The following is a 23117-nucleotide window of genomic DNA, read 5'->3' as shown; positions in this document are numbered from 1 at the left end:
AGTTCCTGGTTGCTGGTCATCCTGCCCACCTACTGTTCTCTCCTAAAGTTTGAGCCATATAGGATGAAAATCTAAGATAGATGCCAGCCTGGTTTTCTTTCTTTTTTTGTTTGTTTGTTTTGTTTTGTTTTGTTTTTATTACCCAAGTTGCAATCTCATTAAAACTTTGCTCATTAATTTCCATTGACTCAAACATACACTCTTTTAACAAGTTTTTAGACTTAAAACTATCGAGTGCATATTGCATACATTGGAGAACCTTCGAGTTGAATGGTTCTTATTTCACAGATGATAGTGTCCTTCCATCACGCTTTAAGTCTTTAAGTTTTTTCCATCATCTGCTGTGGGTGAAGTCAGCTTTGAACACCATCAAAGTCCATTTCATGTACTCTCCCTGTGACTGATTGAGCATGATTGTCTCGAATAGCTGTGGTTTGGCTCTATGTGTGAGAAATAAGAACCGAAACACTGTCATAGCTCTGTCCCTCCCCCAAAGGGTTGTCACCCTATCACGATTATCATCTCTCGGACCACTTTCTACTCACTTTTGCCTCTGTCCATGTAAGTGTTAAAATTAAACTCCACAGACATTTCTCCGCATTTACTGTGATTTCTTTCAGACCAGTGTAGAACTCGGCATACAAAAATACTGAAGTAACATTTATTTCCAGTTTATTTCAAGCATGACACTTTGCATGGACTTTTGCTACACTAAAGATTCAGAGGATCCCTGGAATACAAGCAAAATCCCAGGTTTTAGGATACTGAGTCATTATAATTCTAAATACATCATTTTCATTTGAGCATATGATGAGGATATGAAAGGATTTGCATTTAGATTCATATGATATCAGACTACATTAGAGAAGAAGAAATAGACTAGAAAGTCAGGAAATGATAGCTAATATTCTAAAAAAAATCTTGAATTACCTCTGATCAATAAATTAGAGATAAGAAATTTTGAAATTTTTATTTAATTGAATCATTTTTCATGAACTACATTAAGTTTGGAAAATGTATGTAATAAAATGATCCATAATTTTCATCACTTCGATGAACAGGATGCTATGAGATACCATTATCTTTAACATTTTTAATCATATAGTATTGTATTTGAATTATAAGAGCCTTGTATAATATTCTACTAATATATACTAAAATGATTAATATAATGTAGGATCATTGTTTATCAAAGAAAAATAATTTGCAGTCTTCAAGTATGTTAAAAGTTTTCCACATATGATGCCTAAGTTTTGTGTTATCCAGTGACGTAAAGTAGTTGACTGAAATCATAATAAGCAGAAGCCTTAAATGTCATCAAACTTCGAGAGTTCACCAACTCACTAGATACTTAGGGTGCTTAACGACTTAAATTTTGCTGGATTTTTGAGGAAAGAGAAAAACTTGTGGGGTAGAGAATTTCTGAAAAATATTTACTCTCCTGTATATTTTAAATGAACAATTATTGAAAAGTTTGTTTTGCTTTTTATTTAGTCTTTAATAATTTCGTAGAGTAATACAAATACTTAGATCATATATATTCCCTTTTCTCCCTGGATTCTTAAAGAAACCCAACTCATATCTTCTTCCTTTTAAAAGAAAATTAACTCTCAAATAGCTCAGAAAATATGTACCACACACACACACACACACATATATGTATATATACATATATGTGTGTGTATATATATATATATATATATATATATATATATATATATATATAATTAAAAATTTCAAATCAACTAGAAATAGCTGGGACTTTAAGAATAGCTATTTTTTATATTGAGAAAAACCTTTGCCTTATGAAATTTCAATGAGTAGTTTGGGTATCAGCATTCTATAAAAACTTTAATAAAGTTGGAATTGTTAAATACTGAAGGAGAACAGATAATAGATTATAATCAAGTTTAAAATGAAAAACTATTAACCAAGAACCCAGCTAGGAATTATCTGTCAGAGTTACTTTTGGACATACCTCATTTCTTTTAATCACAGGAAATTGTAAGTGGCAAGAATTCTGAAAAAGATTCAATCACCAACCAACATCCTCTTTACTTTTGGAATCAGAGTATCACAAAATTTTGTATGTTGAATCTGTTAAAAGTAAACTTCAATTCCTTTTAAATTTCTACCAAACTTTTAAGGACTGGAGATAAGCATGACATTCTTTCTAGCTACTCTGAGAGCATGTTTTTGTCTTTTTACAGTTTTACAGAACATTGACTCTGTGCTCATGACTGATTGAGAACCACCCAGTAAATGTAGCAATTAGTCATTCTCAGTATATTTTAATTTCTAATAAGTGTAGGGCTCATTGCCCAGGCACCATAGGACTTGCAAAGTAAAATACTTAGAAAAAACTTTATTTCAACTTTCAAACTTATTCTTTCTAATCTGGAATATAGATCTAACATGGTGGAAAATTTTATAGTATTCATAGTAGTGAATGATATACAAATGAAGCAGCACGTATATGTCATAAAACTATAAAAGTTTGATTGAGTTTAATATTTATCATATTTCTCATCAACTCTCCACTGCAAAAATTATCTTAAACATAAAGCAAATGTGAGCTTTCCCTTTTTCTTTTCTTTTCTTTTCTTTTCTTTTCTTTTCTTTTCTTTTCTTTTCTTTTCTTTTCTTTTTCTTTTCTTTTTTCTCTTCTTTTCTCTTTTCTTTTCTTTTCTTTTCTTTTTTTTCTTTTCTTTTCTTTTCATTTGCTCTGGTACCAAATAGAAACACTGTTTATGTGAGTATGAATCTTCAGTTAGTTAAGCCTGTTCTTTAGAACTACAGGTGGAGAATATTCAGAAGAAAGATACTCATAATTTTTGAATGCTGGAAGAAACAAATTTTCATGGACTTGAAACATAAATATTCCTTGACAAACATAAACCAACTTCCTACCAAAATGGTGCCATCTCACCCCCTTCAGTATCTACTACTTTATACCATGATTAACAAGTCTCAAGCTTCCATCTTGATCATATCCTTGAAGATACTTTACAAAATAAGTCGATGATCCATATCTTTCTTATTCACTAATTTACATATATTTATGTCCAAACTTATTTAAAATATATAATTTCATACATATCATATATATTTCCAAAATTCTATCAGCTATGTAAAAAGACAAAAATCAATTTATTCTCACATTTATATTTATATCATCTATATGGTACATGATATTGTATGGTTCACTTATCATAGCTTTATAAATGCTAGTAGGAAAAAACACCTTTTACTTGTTTGTTCTTTCTGCTTTATTTACAGTATATTCACCTGATTCCATGTTTTTAGGAAGGACATAGACAAGGATTCCACATTTTTCTCTCTAAATCTATACCTCCCATTATCTCTTGTCTCATATATTCACCTTTCCATCAGTCCTCTAGGATGAATGAAGAAAAGAAAATGTAAATATAACTATGTACAGAATTCAATTACACTCCTTTTGTCTTATTCAATTTCTTTCTCCATTTCAGGAGCTCCTCACACTTTAGTGTAAGCAAGTAAGAACTCCATGGTGATGTTTATCACCATTGGTTGATATTTCTTCTTTAGAAATGTTCTTTTCTGTCCAACATTTCTCTACCTCCAATGTTTGTTCCCATCCTAAGTAAATATCTTTTTCCAATTCGATAATCTTTTGTATTAGGTCAACCTCAAGCTTCATTTTCCATTATATCATCCACTCTCTCGTAACCCTGAAGTCAGTAAAAAATATAACATTAAAGTATGATCATCATTTTGTTTTCATTGCTCTGCTACTAATTCTAGCCTCCCCCCCCATACACAGACACAAAGAATTCTACTGAATCAGAATTACTAATTTCAAGAATCACTGATCACAGTCCAGATCATAGCATGTTCACTTAATTTCAAGGAAGGTAGGAGATGGTTTATTATGAAGCCAAATATGAGTGATTGTGTCCCAACAACATGGATTTATGTGACCCCAAATTCCATGTTCCAATGTATAAACAATTTGTGAAATTTTTACAGTAACTGAATGGAGAAAGTATGGATAAAGGTCCTTTTAAAATTCATTGGTGGAAACATTAAGTAGATAGTAGCAACGAGGTGAAAACTCACTTATAGGCATCAGATATTATCTGATGACTCTTAGCCTTTAGTATGGTGAAAACCAGGGATTAGTTAAATGAATAAAGTCCAAAATCTTTTATCTGTTAGCCACAGGATTTGTAGTCTGACAGAGCATGGGAAAAGAATGGTGATTTAGAGGTCCGTAGATAGTCCAAGATAAAGTTTAATTAGGTTCTGGACCTGTAACAGTTAGAGCTATTCACAGTCATTGCAGTTTTAATTTGCCTTCAGCCTTTCAGATATTGCTTCTTCTAGGAATTTTGATTCCTAGAAAGTAGCTACTTATGGTAGGTATGATTTACCACCCATCAGCTATGGAGAGCATCCTGATAGCCACTGCCTCTGAGTGTCCCATCCAGAGTCTACCATACAAATGAGCAGTACCCTAACCTCACATGAGCAGTACCCTAGCCTCACATGAGCAGTACCCTAGCCTCACATGCTTACACTCTCATCTCTGGTAGTTGTGCTTCCTCGCCAGCCATGTTCACGATCAGTTTTCCTCATTAACGGGATGTTTTGAACAATACCTCTCCATGGTTGTCAGTGAAATTCTTCATCTCCCAGCAACACATTCTCTTTTGTGTTTTAGAGTAGCTATGTGGTATTTTCTTGTCCATTTGTACGGAAGGTCATAACACATGTTAACATCTGTGTTGATTTGACCATGTGTCTCTAACTGAAAATTCTAAGGTGAAAGTCTGTGTTAATTTCGTGTATCTCTTTGCTTCTGCATTAAAGCATTTCTATAAACGGTAGAATAATGAAGATTTTTAGTGATTTTCGCATTGAATAGCACCAAGAACGCGTGATTATTGAAAGCGTAATTGCTGAAACTTGTTGCTCTATAAATTTAAAATTGTAACACCCTATGATCTTGGTGCAGTTATTTATTTCATTGGTAGTAGAAAACATTCAACTGCTGGGCAGTGATGGTGCATGCCTTTAATCCCAGCACTTGGGAGGCAGAGGCAGGTGAAGTTATAAGTTCAAGGCCAGCCTGGTCTACAGAGTGAGTTCATGGACAGCCAGGGCTACACGGAGGATCCCTGTCTCAAAAAGCCAAATTAGTAATAATTAATAATAATAATAATAATAATAATAATAATAGAAAGAAAACACACAATTATTTGCTGATATGTGGTTTGTTAAGTGTATTTTAGCTTTATGATGACCAGTAGTATGTGAGTATTATGTAAGATAGAAAAATACTGGTTTTAGAGAGTAAACGTTTCATAGAAAATGTGCTTCTAAATATTAAAACATTTTTAATTCATTCTATGAGAACTTTGTGTTTGCAGTATATTTTGATCATACCAACCTCCATTTCTGTTTTGTAATTCCCTCTTCTGGATCTTCTCAAACTCAATTCCCTTTCATTTCATATCTTCTTTATTTGGTAGCAACATACGACTGTATCAAATTAGTGCTTCCCAAATATCTACATGGCTGTTAGGAAATTCAGTGCAGTGTGAACAACCTACCAGTGCCCACAAACGCAAAGAAAAGGCCATCAATTGCCCCTGTTGCCAGTACTTGCTATATAACCTCATTGAGAGACAAGGCCACCTGAGACATGCCCCATTTTGCTGGAGTTTGGACTAGTTTGGTCTTTTTCAGGTCTTGTACTCATCACCAAAACTGCTATAGCTCATGAGTATGACAGATCAGCTGTCATGTTCTAAAATTTCATGCTTCATAGCTTCATAATCTTATGGCTCTTGTTTTTATTGTCAAGCTGTTCTTTTTATTGGTTATTTTATTTATTTACATTTCACATGTTGTCCCCCTTCATGGTTTCCCTGCCGTAAACCACCCGTCCAATCTCCCCTTCTCTTTGCTTCCATGAGGGTGTACCCCCAATCACCCTGCCTCATCCCCTTACCCTGGGGCATCAAGCCTCAACAGGACTAAATGACTCCACTCCAACTGATGCCAGACAAGGCCATCTTCTATTACAAATGTAGCTAGAGCCATGTGTATACTTGGGTTGGTGGTTTAGTCCCTGGAAGCTCTTGGGGTTCTGGTTGGTTGATACTATTGTTCTTCTAATGGGGCTACAACCCCTTTCAACTCTTTCAGTCCTTTCCTTAACTCTTTCATTGGAGGCTCCATGCTCAGTCCAATGATTGGCAGCAAACATCTGCCTTTATATTGGTCAGTTGCAGACAAAGCCTCTCAGGACACAACTATATCAGGCTCCCATCAGCAAGCACTTCTTGGCATCAACAATAATGTCCAGGCTTGTTGTCTGCAGATGGGTGGATCTATAGGTGGGGCAGTGGCTGGCTGGGCTTTCCTTCAGTCTGTGCTCCATTTTTCGTCCCTGCATTTCATGACTTGTCCAGCTGGCTTTCTAAAGGTCTACATGCTGGCCCATGGCAGCTTTCATAGTCTCTGCAGAAATTCAGCAAATTCTATATTGGTTATTATTTTATCAATTTAAATAATCATTAAACTATACTAATAAGCCATTGTTTGTCCATAAAATGAAATTTGCTTATACTTTAGATAGCTTGTGTTATACTAAAAAGCTTGGAAGTCATCATTCTTCCAGGTCTCCCTCCTCCTCAGCTTCTCCCATCATTTCCCTAATTCAACCACAGGGGTCAGCAGCTTATGTTGATTGGTTGGGTGCAAATATCTGCATCTGACTCTTTTAGCTGCATGTTGAGTCTTTAAGACAGCAGTCATGATAGGTCCCTTTTTGTACACTCTCCATAGCCTCAGTAATAGTGTCAGGCCTTGGAGCCTCCCCGTGAGCTGGATCCCACTTTGGGCCTGTTGCTGGACCTTCTTTTCCTCAGAATCATCTCCATTTTCATCCTTACAGTTCTTTCAGACCAGAATAATTATAAGTCAGAGTTTTGACTATGGGATAGCAACCCCATCTCTCACTTGATGCCCTGTTGGAGGTAGGTTCTACAAGTTCCCTCATCCCACTGTAGAGAATTTCATCTAAGGTCCCTCCCTTTGAGTTCTGAGGGTCTGTTACCTCCCAGGTCTCTGGTGCATTCTAGAGGGTCCCCCCAAACTCTTCCCTCCAGAGGTTGCCTGTTTCCATTCTTTCTGCTAGCCATCAGGGCTTCAGTCATTTTCCCTCATTCAATACCAGATCAGGTCCGCCTCAACCCACCCACCTGCCCTGCTCCTTTCCCTCCCAGGTCCTTCTCTTTCTCCCCACTTGTGATTGTTTTCTTCTCCCTCCCAAGTGGGACTGAGGCATCCTCACTTGGGCCCTTCAGATTGTTGACATTTTTGAGTTCTGTGGACTATATCTTGGGTATTTTGCACTTTTTTTTGGCTAATATCCACTTATTAGTCAGTACATGTCATGCATGTCCTTTTGAATTTGAGTTACCTCACTCAGGATGATATTTTCTAGTTCCATCCATTTGCTTGCAAAACTCAGGATGTCCTCATTCTTAATAGCTGAGCAGTATTTTATTGTGTAAAGGAACCACATTTTCTGTATCCATTCTTCTGTCTTGGGACATCTGGGTTGTTTCTAGCTTCTGGCTATCACAAATAATGTGCAGGGCAATGGGCATGGGGGAATAAGTTCCTGTGCTCTGAGCAGGCAGATGCATGAGGATTGCCACATGCTTTCCATGCAGCCCCTTGTGGGTGTCTTGCTATGGGAAGCTGTGGACCCAGCCCAAGGGCGTGGACAAGGGGCAGTCCAAGGTCTCTGGACCTCACAGTGGCCAGAGATAACAGGTTCTCAGTCTCGAGCTTCCCAGATGCAGCTGGTCATCTTGGAAGAGCTGAGAACAAAATGGGGGTCCCCAGGGTGGGTTGACCATCCCCAGTGTTGAAGGGAGGAGAGGCAGGGGGAGAGGGGACTCTGGGTGGTTCCCACATGGGCAAGAGCCCTTGTTCATGTCCATGGCTGGAGTGCAAGAAGGCCTTCCTGCAGGGTGTTAGACATAGCTCTTTAGGGGAAAGCCTATCTCATTGTACAAGCATGGTGGGCCTTCATGATCAGAGACAGTCTATGGTTTTGAAGCTTTATTGTAGAAAGACAGAGAGAAAGAGACAAAGTAAAAGAAAGAGAGGGGCCGGCTATGGCTACGTGGAGAGAGGGGGGAATGGGAGAGAGAGAGAGAGAGAGAGAGAGAGAGAGAGAGAGAGAGAGAGAGATGAGAGAGAGAAAGGTGAGAGCTTAAAGAGAATGAGGAGGGGCAAGGCAGCCTCTTTCATAGTGGGCTGGGCTACCTTGTTGTTGCTAGGTAACTGTAGGGAGGAGCATACCTGGCTATAGTCAGGTAACTGTGGGGGTGGAGTCTAGCTAGAATGCCAGAAGCTTGGGACATTGTCTGCATGATTTATAATCACAGAATTATGGAGTTGGGGCCTCTGTTTTTTCAGGCAGCTGTATCTGGGAACATAACTCACTGTTCTGTCCCTTGTCGTTTCTTACTGGGTCTCTACTGGGTTGCCAAAGCAAGCCTCATTCAACCAAAACAGGTGGCCTTTCATGGCCCTACAGCTATGAACATAGTGGAACATGTGCCCCTGTGACTTGTTGGTGTATCTTTTGGCTATATTCCCAAGAGTTGTATTGCTGGTTCTTCATGTAGATCTCTTTCCAGTTTTCCGAGGAACCTCAAGATTGGTTTCCATAGTGGTTGTACCCATTTGCAATCCTACCAGCAGTGGAGGAATGTTGTGTGTGTGTGTGTGTGTATGTGTGTGTGTGTGTGTGTGTGTGTGTGTTTAGCTTCTTGAGTTCTTTATATATTTTGAATATTGTTTTCTATCACATGTGGGGTTAGTGAAGATTTTCTTCCTAGTCTGTAGGTTGCCAATTAGTCTTATTGACTATGTCTTTTGCCTTACAGAAGCTTTCTAATTACATGAGGTCTCATTTATCAACTCTTAATCTTAGAGCATGAGCCATTGGAGTTTTGTGTAGGAAATTTCCCACTGTTCCAATGAGTTCAAGGTTCTTTCCTACTTCATCTTCTATTAGAGTCAATGTATCTGGTTTTATGTTGCATTCTTTGATCCACTTGGACTTGAAGTGTGTGCAAGGTGACAATTATGGGTCTATTTTCATTTTTCCACAAACAGAGTCCAAGTTAGACTAGCAACATTTATTGAAGATACTTTCTTTTTTCCATTGTATATTTTTGGTTTCTTTGTAAAGGATCAAGTGTGATTAAATATGTGGTTTTATTTCTGGGTCTTCAATTCTATTCCATTGTTCAACCTGTCTGTCTCTGTACAAATACCACACAGGTTTTAATCACTACAGCTCTGTAGCATATCTTGAGGTCAGGGATTGTGATTACCCTACCTATTCTTTTATTCTTTTTTTAAAAATTTATTATATTTTTAACTTATTTTTTACACTCCATATTCCATTCCCCACCCCGCCATCCACCCTCAGGCTTCACACCCCATACATTCTTCCCACCCCATCCTGTCTCCACGTGGATGCCCCCACCCCACACCACATGACCTCTAAACACTCTGGGGCTTCCAGTCTTTTGAGGGTTAGGAACATCATCTCTAAATGAACACAGACCCTGAAGTCCTCTGTTGTAAGTGTGTTGGGAACCTCATATCAGCTGGTGTATGCTGTCTGTTTGGTGGTCCAGTGTTTGAGAGATCTCGGGGTTTCAGATTAATTGAGACTGTGGTCCTCCTACAGGGTAGCCCTTCTCCTCAGCTTCCTTCAGCCTTCCCTAATTCAACAACAGGGGTTAGCTGCTTCTGTCCATTGGTTGGGTACCAATATCTGCATCTGACTCTTTCAGTTGATTGTTGGGTCTTTTGGAGGGCAGTCACAATAGATGCCTTCTTTGTGAGTGCTCCATATCCTCAGTAATTGTGTCAGGCCTTGGGACTTCCCCATGAGCTGGATCCCACTTTGCACCTGTTGCTGGACCTTCTTTTCCTCAGCCTTCTCTCCATTTCTATCCCTGTAATTCTTTTTTTTCCTTTTAAGTATTTTATTAGATATTTTCTTCATTTACATTTCAAATGCTATCCTGAATGTCCCCTATACCCTCCCCCCACCCTGCCCCCCTACCCACCCACTCCCAGTTCTTGGCCCTGGCATTCCCCTCTATGAGGCATATAAAGTTTGCAAGACCAAGGGGCCTCTCTTCCCAATTATGGCTGAATATGCCATCTTCTGCTTCATATGCAGCTAGAGACATGAGCTCTGGGGGAACTGGTTAATTCATATTGTTGTTCTACCTATAGGGTTGCAGACCCCTTCAGCTCCTTGGGTACTTTCTCTATCTCCTCCTTTGGGGGCCCTGTGACCTGTAATAAGACAGGAAAAATTATGGGTCAGAGGTGTGACTGTGGGATCGACTGAAACCCCATCCCTCACTTGATGTCCTGTATTCCTGCTGGAGGTGGACTCTATCAGTTCCCTCTCCCTACTGTTGGACATTTCATCTAAGGTCCCTCCCTTTGAGACCTGGGAGTCTACTCTTTTGTTCTTAAGAATTATTTTCACTATTCTGTTTTATTTTTCCTTTCTAGATGAATTTGATAATTGCTCTTTCCGTGTCTTTGAAGATTTGTTTTGGAATTTTAATGAGAATTTCATTGAATCAGTAGATTGCCTTTGGTAGGATGGCCACTTTACTATGTTAATTCTGATAGCCCATTTGCATGAAAGATCTCTCAACTTTCTGAAAATTTCTTGGATTTCTTTCTTGAGAGATTTGATCTGTTTCTGAAAGAACAATATTTCACTTGTTTGGTTAGAAAATTTCCCACTTTGCCAATGAGTTCAAGGTTCTTTCCCACTTTATCTTCTATTAGAGACCATTGTTCTGTCATATTCTCTCCTGGTTCTATGAACAGGAGTAAATTTTATTAGCTATCCAAACGTAAGAATTTTTTCCTGGGGAATTTTTCTTAAATATTGTAGCAGTCCTTGTTTTTCATGGGGCGGCTTGTCCCATCCTGAGACACCAGCAAATATTGATAGCCTAAATAAACAGCTCATATGTCAGTAAAGTACAACTCACAATGTTTCTGAGACCATTTCCTCCAGCCCAGATCCTTTGTAGGATCTTCCTTCCACTTCTGGGGTTTACCTGAATATGCCTAACACATCTAAAAGTGATGTCCTTAATTAGGCTTTAACATTTGGAACATTATGGCTGTGTCTGAGTTTAGCAGTTTCTGTGGCTCTTGGGTGGGAGCTTAAGTGAAGATCCATAACCATTTGCCTTTCTTCTGCAACATCCATTGTTCTGGGTCTCTCTACTTAGCCAGTTCTTACTTCGCACAATCAATCTCACTCCTTGGTTTACCAAGGTGTGGAGTGATCAGATTCATTCTGAGACCACCTCCTAGGCAGAAGTCAGCTACTCTGTCGAATCTGACTTCTAGGGAAGATTCCTTTTTGGTGTCCTTTGTTAATGGACGATGGCCATCTGCCTGTACATCCAGATAGCTTCCAAAATGGCTAAGATTTTGTGGTAGTTTGATTAGGTATGGTCATCTTGAATTTGAGTTCTTGACCTGCAGGCAGTGGCATTATTAGGAAGTATGGCCTTCTTTAAGCACGCGTGGCCTTATTGCAGGAAGTATGTCACTACAAGGGTGGCTTTGATGTCTCCTATGCTCAAGCTACAATCAGTGTGGTACACTGTCTTCTTTTGCTGCCTGGAGAAGATGAACTGTCAGCTCTTTCTCCAATACTATGTCTTCCTGTAAGCTGCTATGTTTCCTACCGTGATGATAATGGAATAAACCTTTGAAACTGTAAGCTCGACCCAAAGAAATGTTTTCTTTTAAAAGAGTTGCTATGGTCATGGTTTCTCTTCAGAACAGTGAAATCCTAACTACGACATATTTCATTTATAATTTTGTTTCTTTTTCTGATGTTGTTAGCAATCTTTTTTCCCCCGACTAGAGCTCCTTGGACATGGTCCATGGTGAAAGCATATCAACTGTCAATGTATATGGTGGTAGCCTTGTCTTTCCCCCAAGCATAGTGCTTGTATCAAAGTTAAAAACTTAGCTCCTTGAGAGGAGGATCCCCAGCTCAGATAATCTGAAGTCATCTCCACTGCCCCTGCCTACCTGTGCCATCTTAGAAGTATTCCCATCTATACTAGTCAGGGTTCCTTAGAGCCACAGAATTTATGAAATATCTCTCTATATTAAGGGGATTTACTGTAATAACTTACAGTCTGCAGTCCTACTAACTGGACAACGGGCAGCTCTGAATAGGAAGTTCAAGAATCTAGTATTTGCTCAGTCCCACAAGCCTAGTTGTTTCAGCTGGTCTTCTGCATAAGCTGAAATCCTGAAGAAATAGGTTCCAACAGATGTGCTCACAAGTGAGAGAAGAGAGTCTTGTTCTTCCATTGTCGATAGGTAGTCCTCCACCAGAAGTTGTGACCCATATTAAAGGTGTGTACCACCATACCTGGATCTAGAACTTCCTTTGTCCCAGGCTGGCCTTGGACTCAGAGATCTACTTGGTTCAGTTTCCTGGGATTAAAAGTGTATGCTACCTTGCATGGGCCTAAGCTTTTCATAGCCACTATGCCTCAAGATCTGGATCAAAATATGTCCTCCATTTCAAGATTACCTTTCATCCCTGATGTAGTCAAGCTGACAACCCATAATAGCCATCACACTATCTGTGAACAATAACCTGTCTGGTGTCCTTGATGGGATGTTAGTCCAATTACTCCTGGTAAACTGGATCAGACTGTTTACCACAAAATACTCATTCAGGAACCCATATGATCTCTGTGTGACAGGGAACTGGCAGGGTTGCAGGCTGACGACTTGTGAACTGAATGCAGGATTGATGCAGAAGCAGATCCTGGGATTGATTCACTGGGGCATTGACTATCTATTTCTCAGGTGTACCCCTCAAGAGTGCATCACCAGAGTTGGAGGCTGTCAGGAATAGTTTAGACCCTGAAGTCGATTTGTCATATATTTTTACCAGCAGGGCTGTGGCAGCTATGGCCCTCACAAATGCTAGATATCCCACTTCAACCAGGTTTACTCTCCTGCCTAATACGCCATCAGTCCCCTCCAGAGTCCCAGGGTTTGTTTCAGGGCTCCATGCACAAGTGGAATAGCTTAGTAATGTCTGGGAGGACCAGGCAAGGACAGATATCAGGAGCATTTTCAAGGCTTTTAAATGCTCTCGACTGAGTCTCAGTTCATTGCAAAATCTGAAAACACACAGTGGGACTTGGCTATCCCAACAAATCCCATTATCCATACCCACAAGTATCAAGCCACCCTAGGAAGCTACCTAGGGAGAGAGCATGTGATATTTTGCTGAAAACAGATACTTGAGAGGGCATGTGCTGTTCAGTAAGAATATAAATAGAAGAGGACACTCTTTCATGGCTAAGCCATTCAATGCTTCACTGGTCTTCACTGTTCACTTTGTAGGGAGAAATGAGTCAAACAACTTCTGGGATTCTAGCTGATTCTTGTGACTGTCACTGATTTCTGCCTACTCAGCCTACCTAGCCCTGTTCTTTCTGCTGGATCCTGCTTCCACTACTGATTTGTGCTTGGTGTTTTCTATTGAACTCGACTCCTGACAAGGAAGAGTGGAAAACCTAAGTGGAACTTCTTCTAAACAGGTCCAGAACTACTCCCTTTTCCTATTAGCCTTTCTCCCCTACCTGTGTTTGGTGGGCTAGAAGGGAGGTTGAAGTATTTAAGAACCTTAAATAAAGTAGGTTTTGAAAATTCTAAGCCGACAGTGCCCACAGTTTCTGATGAAATTTTTGGAAGCATTTGATCTTTGTCTCATGCTGTGTTAGTTCTTGCCTCCTTCTTGAGTCTATATCTTCTTCTGAAAGTTTTGAAAATCAGTACTATTAATTAATGGGAATGGGTCACTGAAAGAGGACAAGAAGCATTGAAATGTCATAGAGGTTAGTTGGGTCTGACAGTACATTTTCAGAAGAAAAAGAATCAATTCAGCCTGAGTCATAAAATGAGTCATCTCTGAATACAAGGGGCTACTCTTTTCAGTAAGTGGTATTATGGAACACCTCAATTTAAAATCATCTTCTTCCTCATCATGAATTTTTAAAATATAAAGAACAACATGAGGGGGTATTGCTATTCAAATTAATGTTTTAATGATGTATCTCAAATTTGAGTACTAGATAATCTATTACTATTCAAACTGCATAATAAATAAATAAATAAACATAAATTAATTAATTAGAAGTAATAGTTTCTTTGTGAAAATGATTTTACATATTTTATGAGTTTATCAATATTAAGGAAAACAAGAACCTAAGAACTAGGTGAGGAATAAATTAGAACTTTTATTTACTTACCCAGAGTCCTAAATGATCATATTTTCACCTTCCAATTTGCACTGATCAATTTAAAGCATATACCATTAGGATCTCTATTACTTTAAGCCATTTAGCAAAAAAGAAATCTTCCTTATTTCATCAAAATCAACATTTAGATAATACTGAATATAATAATGATCACATTTTCATTTGTTTGTGTCTGTATTGATATAACATTCCAATATCTATGTACATAGTTAAACTTAATTTTTTGACCAAGACATCTACTAGAATTCTCAGAATACTTAGATGTATTGGTTAAGGAAAATTACAATTCAAAACAAGAAATTGTGCACTGTGGTTTGAGTCTTGGAATGACTACAAACATTTACACTACTGACCTTATAACATCATCTAAAACAGTTTTATCTTTTTACTTTGGGAACCAATTATGCACAAGTTAGAGATTGTCTTAGTCAGGGTTTCTATTCCTGCACAAACATCATGACCAAGAAGCAGTTGGTGAGGAAAGGGTTTATTTGGCTTACACTTCCACATTGCTGTTCATCACTGAAGAAGTCAGGACTGGAACTCAAGCAGGTCAGGGAGCAGGAGCTGATGCAGAGGCCATGGAGGGATGTTCTTTACTGGCTTGCCTCCCCTGGCTTGCTCAGCCTGCTCTCTTATAGAACCCAAGACTACCAGCCCAGAGATGGTCCCACCCACAAGAGGCCCTTTCCCTTTGGCCACTAATTGAGAAAATGCCCTGCAGCTGGATCTTATGGAGGCATTACCCCAACTAAAGCTCCTTTCGGTGGTGAATTGTTTGGATTCCAAGAGTTTGTGTACTATATACCATTTTTTTCTGTTGTTAATATCCAACTTTAATCCATGATGGTCAGATAAGATGCAGTTTGCCTGTACTCTTTGTTATTTTCTTTCTTTAATGAGTATATAGTGTTATTCTTTATTTCTTCTGATTAGTTTCATGTTAAAGTCTACTTTGTCTGATGTTAAAATAGATAAATGGGTTTGACTCTTGGTCATGATTGCCTAGAATAATTTTGATTGTTTATATGTTTGTTTTCCTCTTTGGATTACCTATTCGGGGATAAATTATTTCTTATATTCTTTTGTATATTATTAACATTCCCATAATTACCTTTAAGTGTCCTTTGTACAGCTATATTGGTATACACAAATGTATTTATTTCAGTTTTTACTCACAAAATGTTTTATTTATCCTTCCATTGTGTTTGATGATTTTGCTGTGTATATTAGTCTCAGCTGGTACCTGTGGTTTTATAGTGCTTATAGAGCATCTATCCAAATGCTTCTGGACTACTTTCAAATTCTTTGTTGAAAAGTCATGCATTATTTGAATGGAATTGCCATTATAAGTGACTAGAAGTTTTTCCCTTGCAACTTTTGTTTTGTTTTGTTTTTTGTTTGTTTGTTTGTTTTTTGTTTCGAGACTGGGTTTCTCTGTATAGCCCTGGCTCTCTTGGAACTCACTTTGTTGACCAGGCTGGCCTCGAACGAGAAATCCTCCTGCCTCTGCCTCCCAAGTGCTGGGATTAAAGGCATATGCCACTACACCTGGCCTCCCTTACAATTTTTAATATCCTTTTATTTTCTGTAATTTGGTGTTAGATTATTCTATATCATAGTGAGATTTCTTTTCCCTCCTTCTGTTTTTTGGTATTTTGTGTTTTGTATATCTCTTGCATCTGCATGGGCATGACTTTCTTTAGATTTGGGAAAATACCTTGCATGATTTTGTTAAAAGTGTTTTATGGACATCTATGCAATGTTGGGCTCTCTCTGTTGGTGTGAGACTTAGAATATACCAATCATTGGCTGGCCACTTCCACAGGATTTGAGCCAGCATTTTCTCAGAGTGTCTTACAGAAAGAACAGATTGTGTCATAAATTTAGTGACTTGGTGGCCATCTCAGTTCCACCACTGTAAACAAAAAATAAATTAAACAAATTTATTAATTAAAAAGTATTATATATTAATTAAAAAATAATTAAACAAAAATAAATTATCTCCAGTGTACTTTACAAACTATATCTGAAATTTACTAATATATAATGTTAAAGTTTTAAAAAGTTATAAAATTTCAACTTATTAGTCATTGACTTTAAGTATAGTACACATAAATATCTAATTCTATGCACATGCAGATATATCTAAATGGACAATGTTGCCATCTAGTGATTAGTTCTATGAATTATACCTACATTATCCCCTAACCATATGTATGAAATAATGCATATGATTATATATATATATATATATATATATATATATATATATGACCTAAGGATTCCATGAGGAAAATTCTACAGCTGGAAAACAAACCTAGCAATGTAGCTGTATACAAAATTAAATCATACAAATCAATAGCCTGATTGCACAATCAATAAATGAATTGAGACAGAAATCAGAGAAACAACTCCTTGGAAAGTAGCCTAAAATAGTATAAAATGTCGTGGGCGACCCTATCCAAGCAAATAAAAGATGCATGTGATAAAATCTTTAAAACATTGAAAAAGGAAATTGAAGAAGATATTAGATGTAAAGCTCTCCTGTGCTGTATCTTTGAGAATAATATGGTAAAAATAGCCATCCTGTCAAAAGAAATCTATATATTCAATGTAATCCACATGAAAATTACAATGTAATAATTCTCCATAGATCATAAAAGGACAATTTTCAGTTTTGTCTAAAAACACAAAACCCAGGAGAGTAAAACAGTCCTAAATAATAAAAGATCTGCAGGAAATATCACTATCACTATCCTAGATTTCAAATATACTACAGAGCTATAGTGATAAAAATAGCATGGTATTGGCAGAAAAAAATATATTGATCAATGTATTCAAATTGAAGACCCCAAATAAATCCCTATACTTATGTACACCTGATTTTTGATTAGGAACAACCAAAAGCAATCAATACACCCCAGAAAAGTACAGCATACCAATTGGATGGCTTTGAAGACGACTCTAAATAGACCTGTATTTATCACCCTGCACAAAATTCAGCTCCAAGTGAATCAAGACCTCAATATAAATCCAGATACACTGAAAATTATGGAAGAGAAAGGGAAAGTAGCCTTGGACTAACTGGCACAGGAGACTTTTATGAACCGAACACCACTAGCATAAGCACTAAGATCAATAGTAAATGGGACATCATGGAAGTTTAATTCATGTAACTGAACAAACTTCTGTAATGGACAGGACAAGGCCATTTGCACAAAGTGGCAACCAGAATGTGGAAAGACTTTAACCAACCCTACATCTGATAGTGAGCTAAAATCTAAAATATATAAAAAGCACAAGTAGTTAGATATTAAAAAAAGCAAATAGACCAAATAAAAATTTTTATATATATTTAAACAAAGAAAATTCAAAGAAAAAACTCAAATTGCCAAGAAACAATTTAATAAGTATTACATATCAATAGTAATGAGGGAAATGGAGATGAAAACTACTTTGAGATTTCATCTTATTGCCATCAGATGGTTAAAAACAATATAACAAGTGACTGTTCATGATGGTAAAGAAAGGCAATCACTCATCCACTGCTGGTGGGAGTGCAAAGTTGTGTTGCCATTATGAAAATCAGTGTGTCAATTACTCAAAAATATAAAAATCAATTTACCTCAGTATCTAGCTACACCACTCCTGGGAATAAACCCAAAGGATGATTTACCCTACCATAGGTCCACTTAGTCAGGTTCATTGCTGTTTTATTCATAATAACTAGTTACAGGAAACAACCTATGATATCCCTCAACAGAAAAATAAATAAAGAAAAATCTAACATAGTAATGTGATATATTCACCCAATGGATTATTACTTGGCCATTAAAAGGATGAAATCATTAAACTCATGAGTAATGGGACAGAATCAATGAAATGTATTCTGAGTGTGGTATCTCACACCCAGAAAGACAAACATTGGTGTATATTCACATATATATGCATGATAGCAATTAAACCAGTGACTGATATAGAACCACAGAGGCTATACACAGAGTAAGGCCTTAGAAAAATAAGGGGACATAGAACTTGTTATGAAAAAGAAATAGATAGCCGTGGATGGAAGGAGGTGATATGGAACAGGAGAATCTAATGATGATGAGAGGAGATGGGGATAGGGATGTATGAATAGAACTTCATAAAATGTATATGCATATGAAGACAATCTAAATAAAATCCCCAAATAACGGCAGAGATGAAGCCCCAAATGGTCATCTTTCCTTGCCAAATGAAGCTTCCAGCAATGGAGTTTAAATCCAATTGCGTTGTTGTCCAAGAGGACCCTGTGGGAATATCCTCAGAATTCAGGCTGCTGCCAAAATTATAAGTTGCCTTCCCCAAACTGACATCCAGTTCTCACATCTGAAGATAACACCTCCACATCACATGGAACATGAAGAAGTCTAGCTGGTTCTTACATCCTTCACTATGATGCAGATGCACAGCTTGGGCTTCTCGTGGGACTCGTAACTGTGGGAGCAGAGGCTGTCTCTCATATATTTGACTTACTTGAGAACCTTTTGCTCATGCTGGGTTGAATTTTTCAGTCATAATAAAAGAGGTGGTACCTAGCCTTTCTGCAACTTTATATGCCATGTTTCCTTGACATCCATTGGAGGTGTGCCCTTTGCTGAAGTGAAAAGGAGGAGTGGATAGGGGATGTAGAGGGGAGATAGGTAGGGAAGAACTAGGGGAAGAAACCCGGGGTTGGGGGGGGGCGTGGAAACTGCAGTCTGGATGAAAGATCAAAACACACTAAAATTGTGTTTAGAAAAAGAAATACTCAAAGAACATTCTGGAGGATCAGTAATAAGATTTTAAGTGCTGAAGTGTAGTGAAGACAGAGCCAGAATAGTTTCTTCTGGAAGTGACAGGGATAGTGTACTTATGAATTCGTTGTCCTAACAATTTGGTGGTTAGGACAAGACCTGCACAAGACTAAGCTAGTCAATATTCCACCAGATATGTGACAAGATGCTAGCAAGATCCTATCCTTAGCTAAGGATTGATTGAGAGTGGATTACTCTTAGGGGAGAGAGACTCATCCCCCCCCCCCCCCCCGTGGAAGTTACCTCCTGTAGACTGCCCACGCTCTTTTAGATGGTAGTTATGAAAGTACACAGTTATAATTGGAATCAGTTTATTATAAATAAACAAAAAAGAGAATGCAGCCAACAAGGAAGTGGAGTCTGGGAGAATTTAGGTGCAAAGAGGGTAGGGCATAAACAGAATGTATGCTGTCCTTGTATAAAATTCTTTTTTGTTGTTGTTTTTTCAAGACAGGGTTTCTCTGTATAGCCCTGGCTGTCCTGGAACTCACTTTGTAGACCAGGCTGGCCTCGAACTCAGTAATCCCCCTGCCTCTGCCTCCAGAGTGCTGGGATTAAAGGCGTGCGCCACCACGTCCGGCATAAAATTCTTAAAGAATAAACAAAACAAAATCAAAAATATTTTTAATAAAAAAATGGTAATATTGCAAATAAATATGTACATGAATACATCTTAAAATTGAACATAGGACCTATTAAATAGCTTTCTAATGACTGTACTGAATTCTCATTACAATAAATACTAAAAATTGTGCTTCTGTATGATAATTTGAAAAGGCAGCTCTGGAAGGCATAAACAATTTTGGTGTGAGTGCACTTTGCTATTGTTTACCAACTGACAGCCAATTTTTAATGGAACTGTTGTAATAGTTGTAATAAATACTTAAAATTTTCTCCTATAATTTTTATACTCAAAATTTACTGAAAAGTAAATGGAGAGAGACTCATTTACTGAAAAGTAAATTTAGAGAAAAAAAATTAATGGAGTCTACCTCTAAAATGTCACAAATTTAAACTTTCTAACATACTCCAGTCACTTAACACATACATTTGTCACAAAGCTAAAACCCACATTCATGCCCAATATTATTAGTTTAAAAATCATGGGCATACAACTAATTGATAGGGAGCAGGCCAATTTAGGAAATTAAGATTACAGAAATTACGATTCCCAGATTATGTCTAGATCTTCTGACACTATGACTGCAGGAAAGCATGATAGCACCCATCTGCCTCACTCACATCCTAACAGATTTAATGAGGTAACCATGGGAGAGTAACCAAATTCTCAAGGATGCTTTAAGTTGCAGTGGAAATAACAGGCATATCGATTCCTGTAGCCTGGCAGCCAGAGTCTATGGTATGTCATTCAAAGAGTTCACATCAGGAGAGGTTTTCCTCGTAGCCAAAAAGACATGATCCTTTAACAGCATCATGTGTAATTTTATAAAATCATGGGGAAAAACCCATCCTTAAATTCTAAAACCGGCATGGCTTTGAAAATGTTAACCAAGATGACTTATTTGCTATTATTTTCTTCTAGCAATAAGTTCAGAAAGTATAAAGTTCATGTATGCTGGTCCATCTTTAAACTAATTTTATAAATTTTCTTTGTATTATTGCCATTTTTTTAAAAAGAAGATGGAATCTCAATATGTAGAGCTGGTTGGCCTCCTGCTTCAGCCTCCAGCATGTAGGCATCAAATATGTTGCCACCACACTGGGTTTTATTTTTATTTATTTATTTATTTATTTATTTATTTATTTATTTATTATTTTAAATGTATCTGTTTGTGTATGAATAAATCATGTGTTGGCATTGGAAGCTATGCCTTGGGTTTTGAGAAAGTATATATTCCCTAATATAGATTTAATAGACAGTGCAGGACTTATTGCCCTGGGAAGCTAATGTTGTCTTGCTTGAAGATAAGCATACTATCCATGTCTCCAGCTCATTTCTTTGTGTTTTCAAAGGATAATTTTTAAATACTTGCATTTTTTATATCAGTGATGCTATTTTAAAGGCAACTTTTTGAAGTGTATCTTCCACTGAATCTACCAATGGCAATTATCTCCTCCCTGGTTGTTGCTTGTAGATAGCATTTAAAGTAAAATTTCTTCATTCCAGAATTTTGTTGTTAATTTTACTCTTCCCCCCCCCATGGTTCCTCTGATCATTTCTTACTAATTCTCTCCATATTTCATGTCACATGAATACATGTATTCCATTACATTCCGTTTATCCTTACCTACCTCAGTCATGATCACCTTGTCTCCTATCATTTCTTTATTGCTTCACGAACTAAACTCCCCATCTCTTTTTCTTTCTCTGTCTCTATCTCTAGAACACACACATGTGCACACACACGCCACCACAAATACATAAATTACACTTTAGTTTATTGTTTGATAGCTACTCTCGAACAAAACTTTTATGTCCATAAAAGCTCAGCTTAGTGATCATACGAGATTTTTTTCACACAATAAAATTTGTGTATTAAATATATGGAGCACTTCATTTTCTACAGAACAAGGAACAAAGTTACACATACTTCAAAACTTTATTAGAGTTAGTTATAACTGTGGAATGACCACCACACCAACTTGTTATTTCCTTCATGTTGTAGATACCTTTACTGAGAAATTTTTCTTGATACTTAATAAGAAACAGCAAACCAATGTGAATATTTTCTCCTTAATTACTGTGTAAACAACTGAAAAATATAATTTTAAGAGTTATTAATTCTGACAGCAAAAAGAGAAGTAATAGAATTGATGTTTTGAAAGTATGACTTTGTTCATATATAAAAATAATATTAGATTATTAATATTTAATTAAATATTATCAAATTAATATTTCTCTAACCAAGATAGTTCCAAGAGTTGGCAATTTACCCAGTTTCACTGACCCAAATTTAGCAAAGTTTCAACTTGACTCATCTTCTGTCATCTCCCTCTTGAAATTCTTCATATTTTGGGGAAATATTCCCTGCACTTACATTTTTTACTGGAATACACAGTTGTGTTTGAGTTTTTTATGATCTTGAGTTTGAGTGGAACAATTCTAGCTTTTTCTTAGATTGTTCATACTACTAACTTTCCTCTGAAGAATTCTACCAATCAGTATCTAAATTCTATTTCTAGATCCTGTGATAAGTTGTGCCATAAAGTGTCCCAAGGTCCTGTCACTTTGCCAAATTTCCCCTGAACTGATATTATAGATTATGTCAAGAAGGACAGTGTCTAAGGTATATTCTGTATTTGGTGCAGTCATTAAGGTTTAATCACTCTTAGGGATGTATTAATTAACATAGTCAGTGAGTTGAAACAGTAGCTGTGAACGGATGTCCTAGTTGTAACAGAAGGGCAGAGATACTTTTAGTAACAGGATGGACTGCAGTGGAGATGAATGGCCACTGAAATTTAGTCAATTGGCTTCCTTCCTACCTTGCTCATCATTTATTCCTTTGACTAGCTGTTTTTGATGAAGGTGACAAAAAGTGATATGTTTGTGATGAAGAGTGCCCACAAGGTATGATGTGTGAGAAAATCAAAGTAGCTGGCTAGCCACTTCCACCAGTTAAGAAAGCTGCATTCAACAGCTCTGTAAAACTCATGGTTCTGTAAATTTCTCCTTATAAGTCAATATACTTCCAAAATCAAGTGTCCCTTTCTATTTTTGTTGGAGAACTCTAGTATTAGGAATTAAGATATACTGCATCTTAAAATGTCTACTGACTAGCAAAAAGTAAGTTCCTATTTTTGTACACATGAAACAATGTTATTTTACAAATGTCCCACATCTTTGAAAAAAGTCTACTAAACCAAATGTATCCCAGTAACCACA

The 23117-nt window shown here is 37.2% G+C and overlaps 1 protein-coding gene across 1 annotated transcript in view; it reads left to right on the top strand.

Moving 5' to 3' along the window:
* Positions 1 to 23117, top strand: part of Klhl1 (kelch like family member 1) — a 363866-nt gene that overhangs the window by 1249 nt on the left and 339500 nt on the right. The window lies entirely within an intron of this gene.

Source organism: Mus pahari, chromosome 8, assembly GCF_900095145.1.
Source record: "Mus pahari chromosome 8, PAHARI_EIJ_v1.1, whole genome shotgun sequence".
Lineage (NCBI taxonomy): Eukaryota > Metazoa > Chordata > Mammalia > Rodentia > Muridae > Mus > Mus pahari.
The sequence above is the reverse complement of the archived record's forward strand: the minus strand, read 5'-3'. Positions and strand labels throughout refer to the sequence as shown.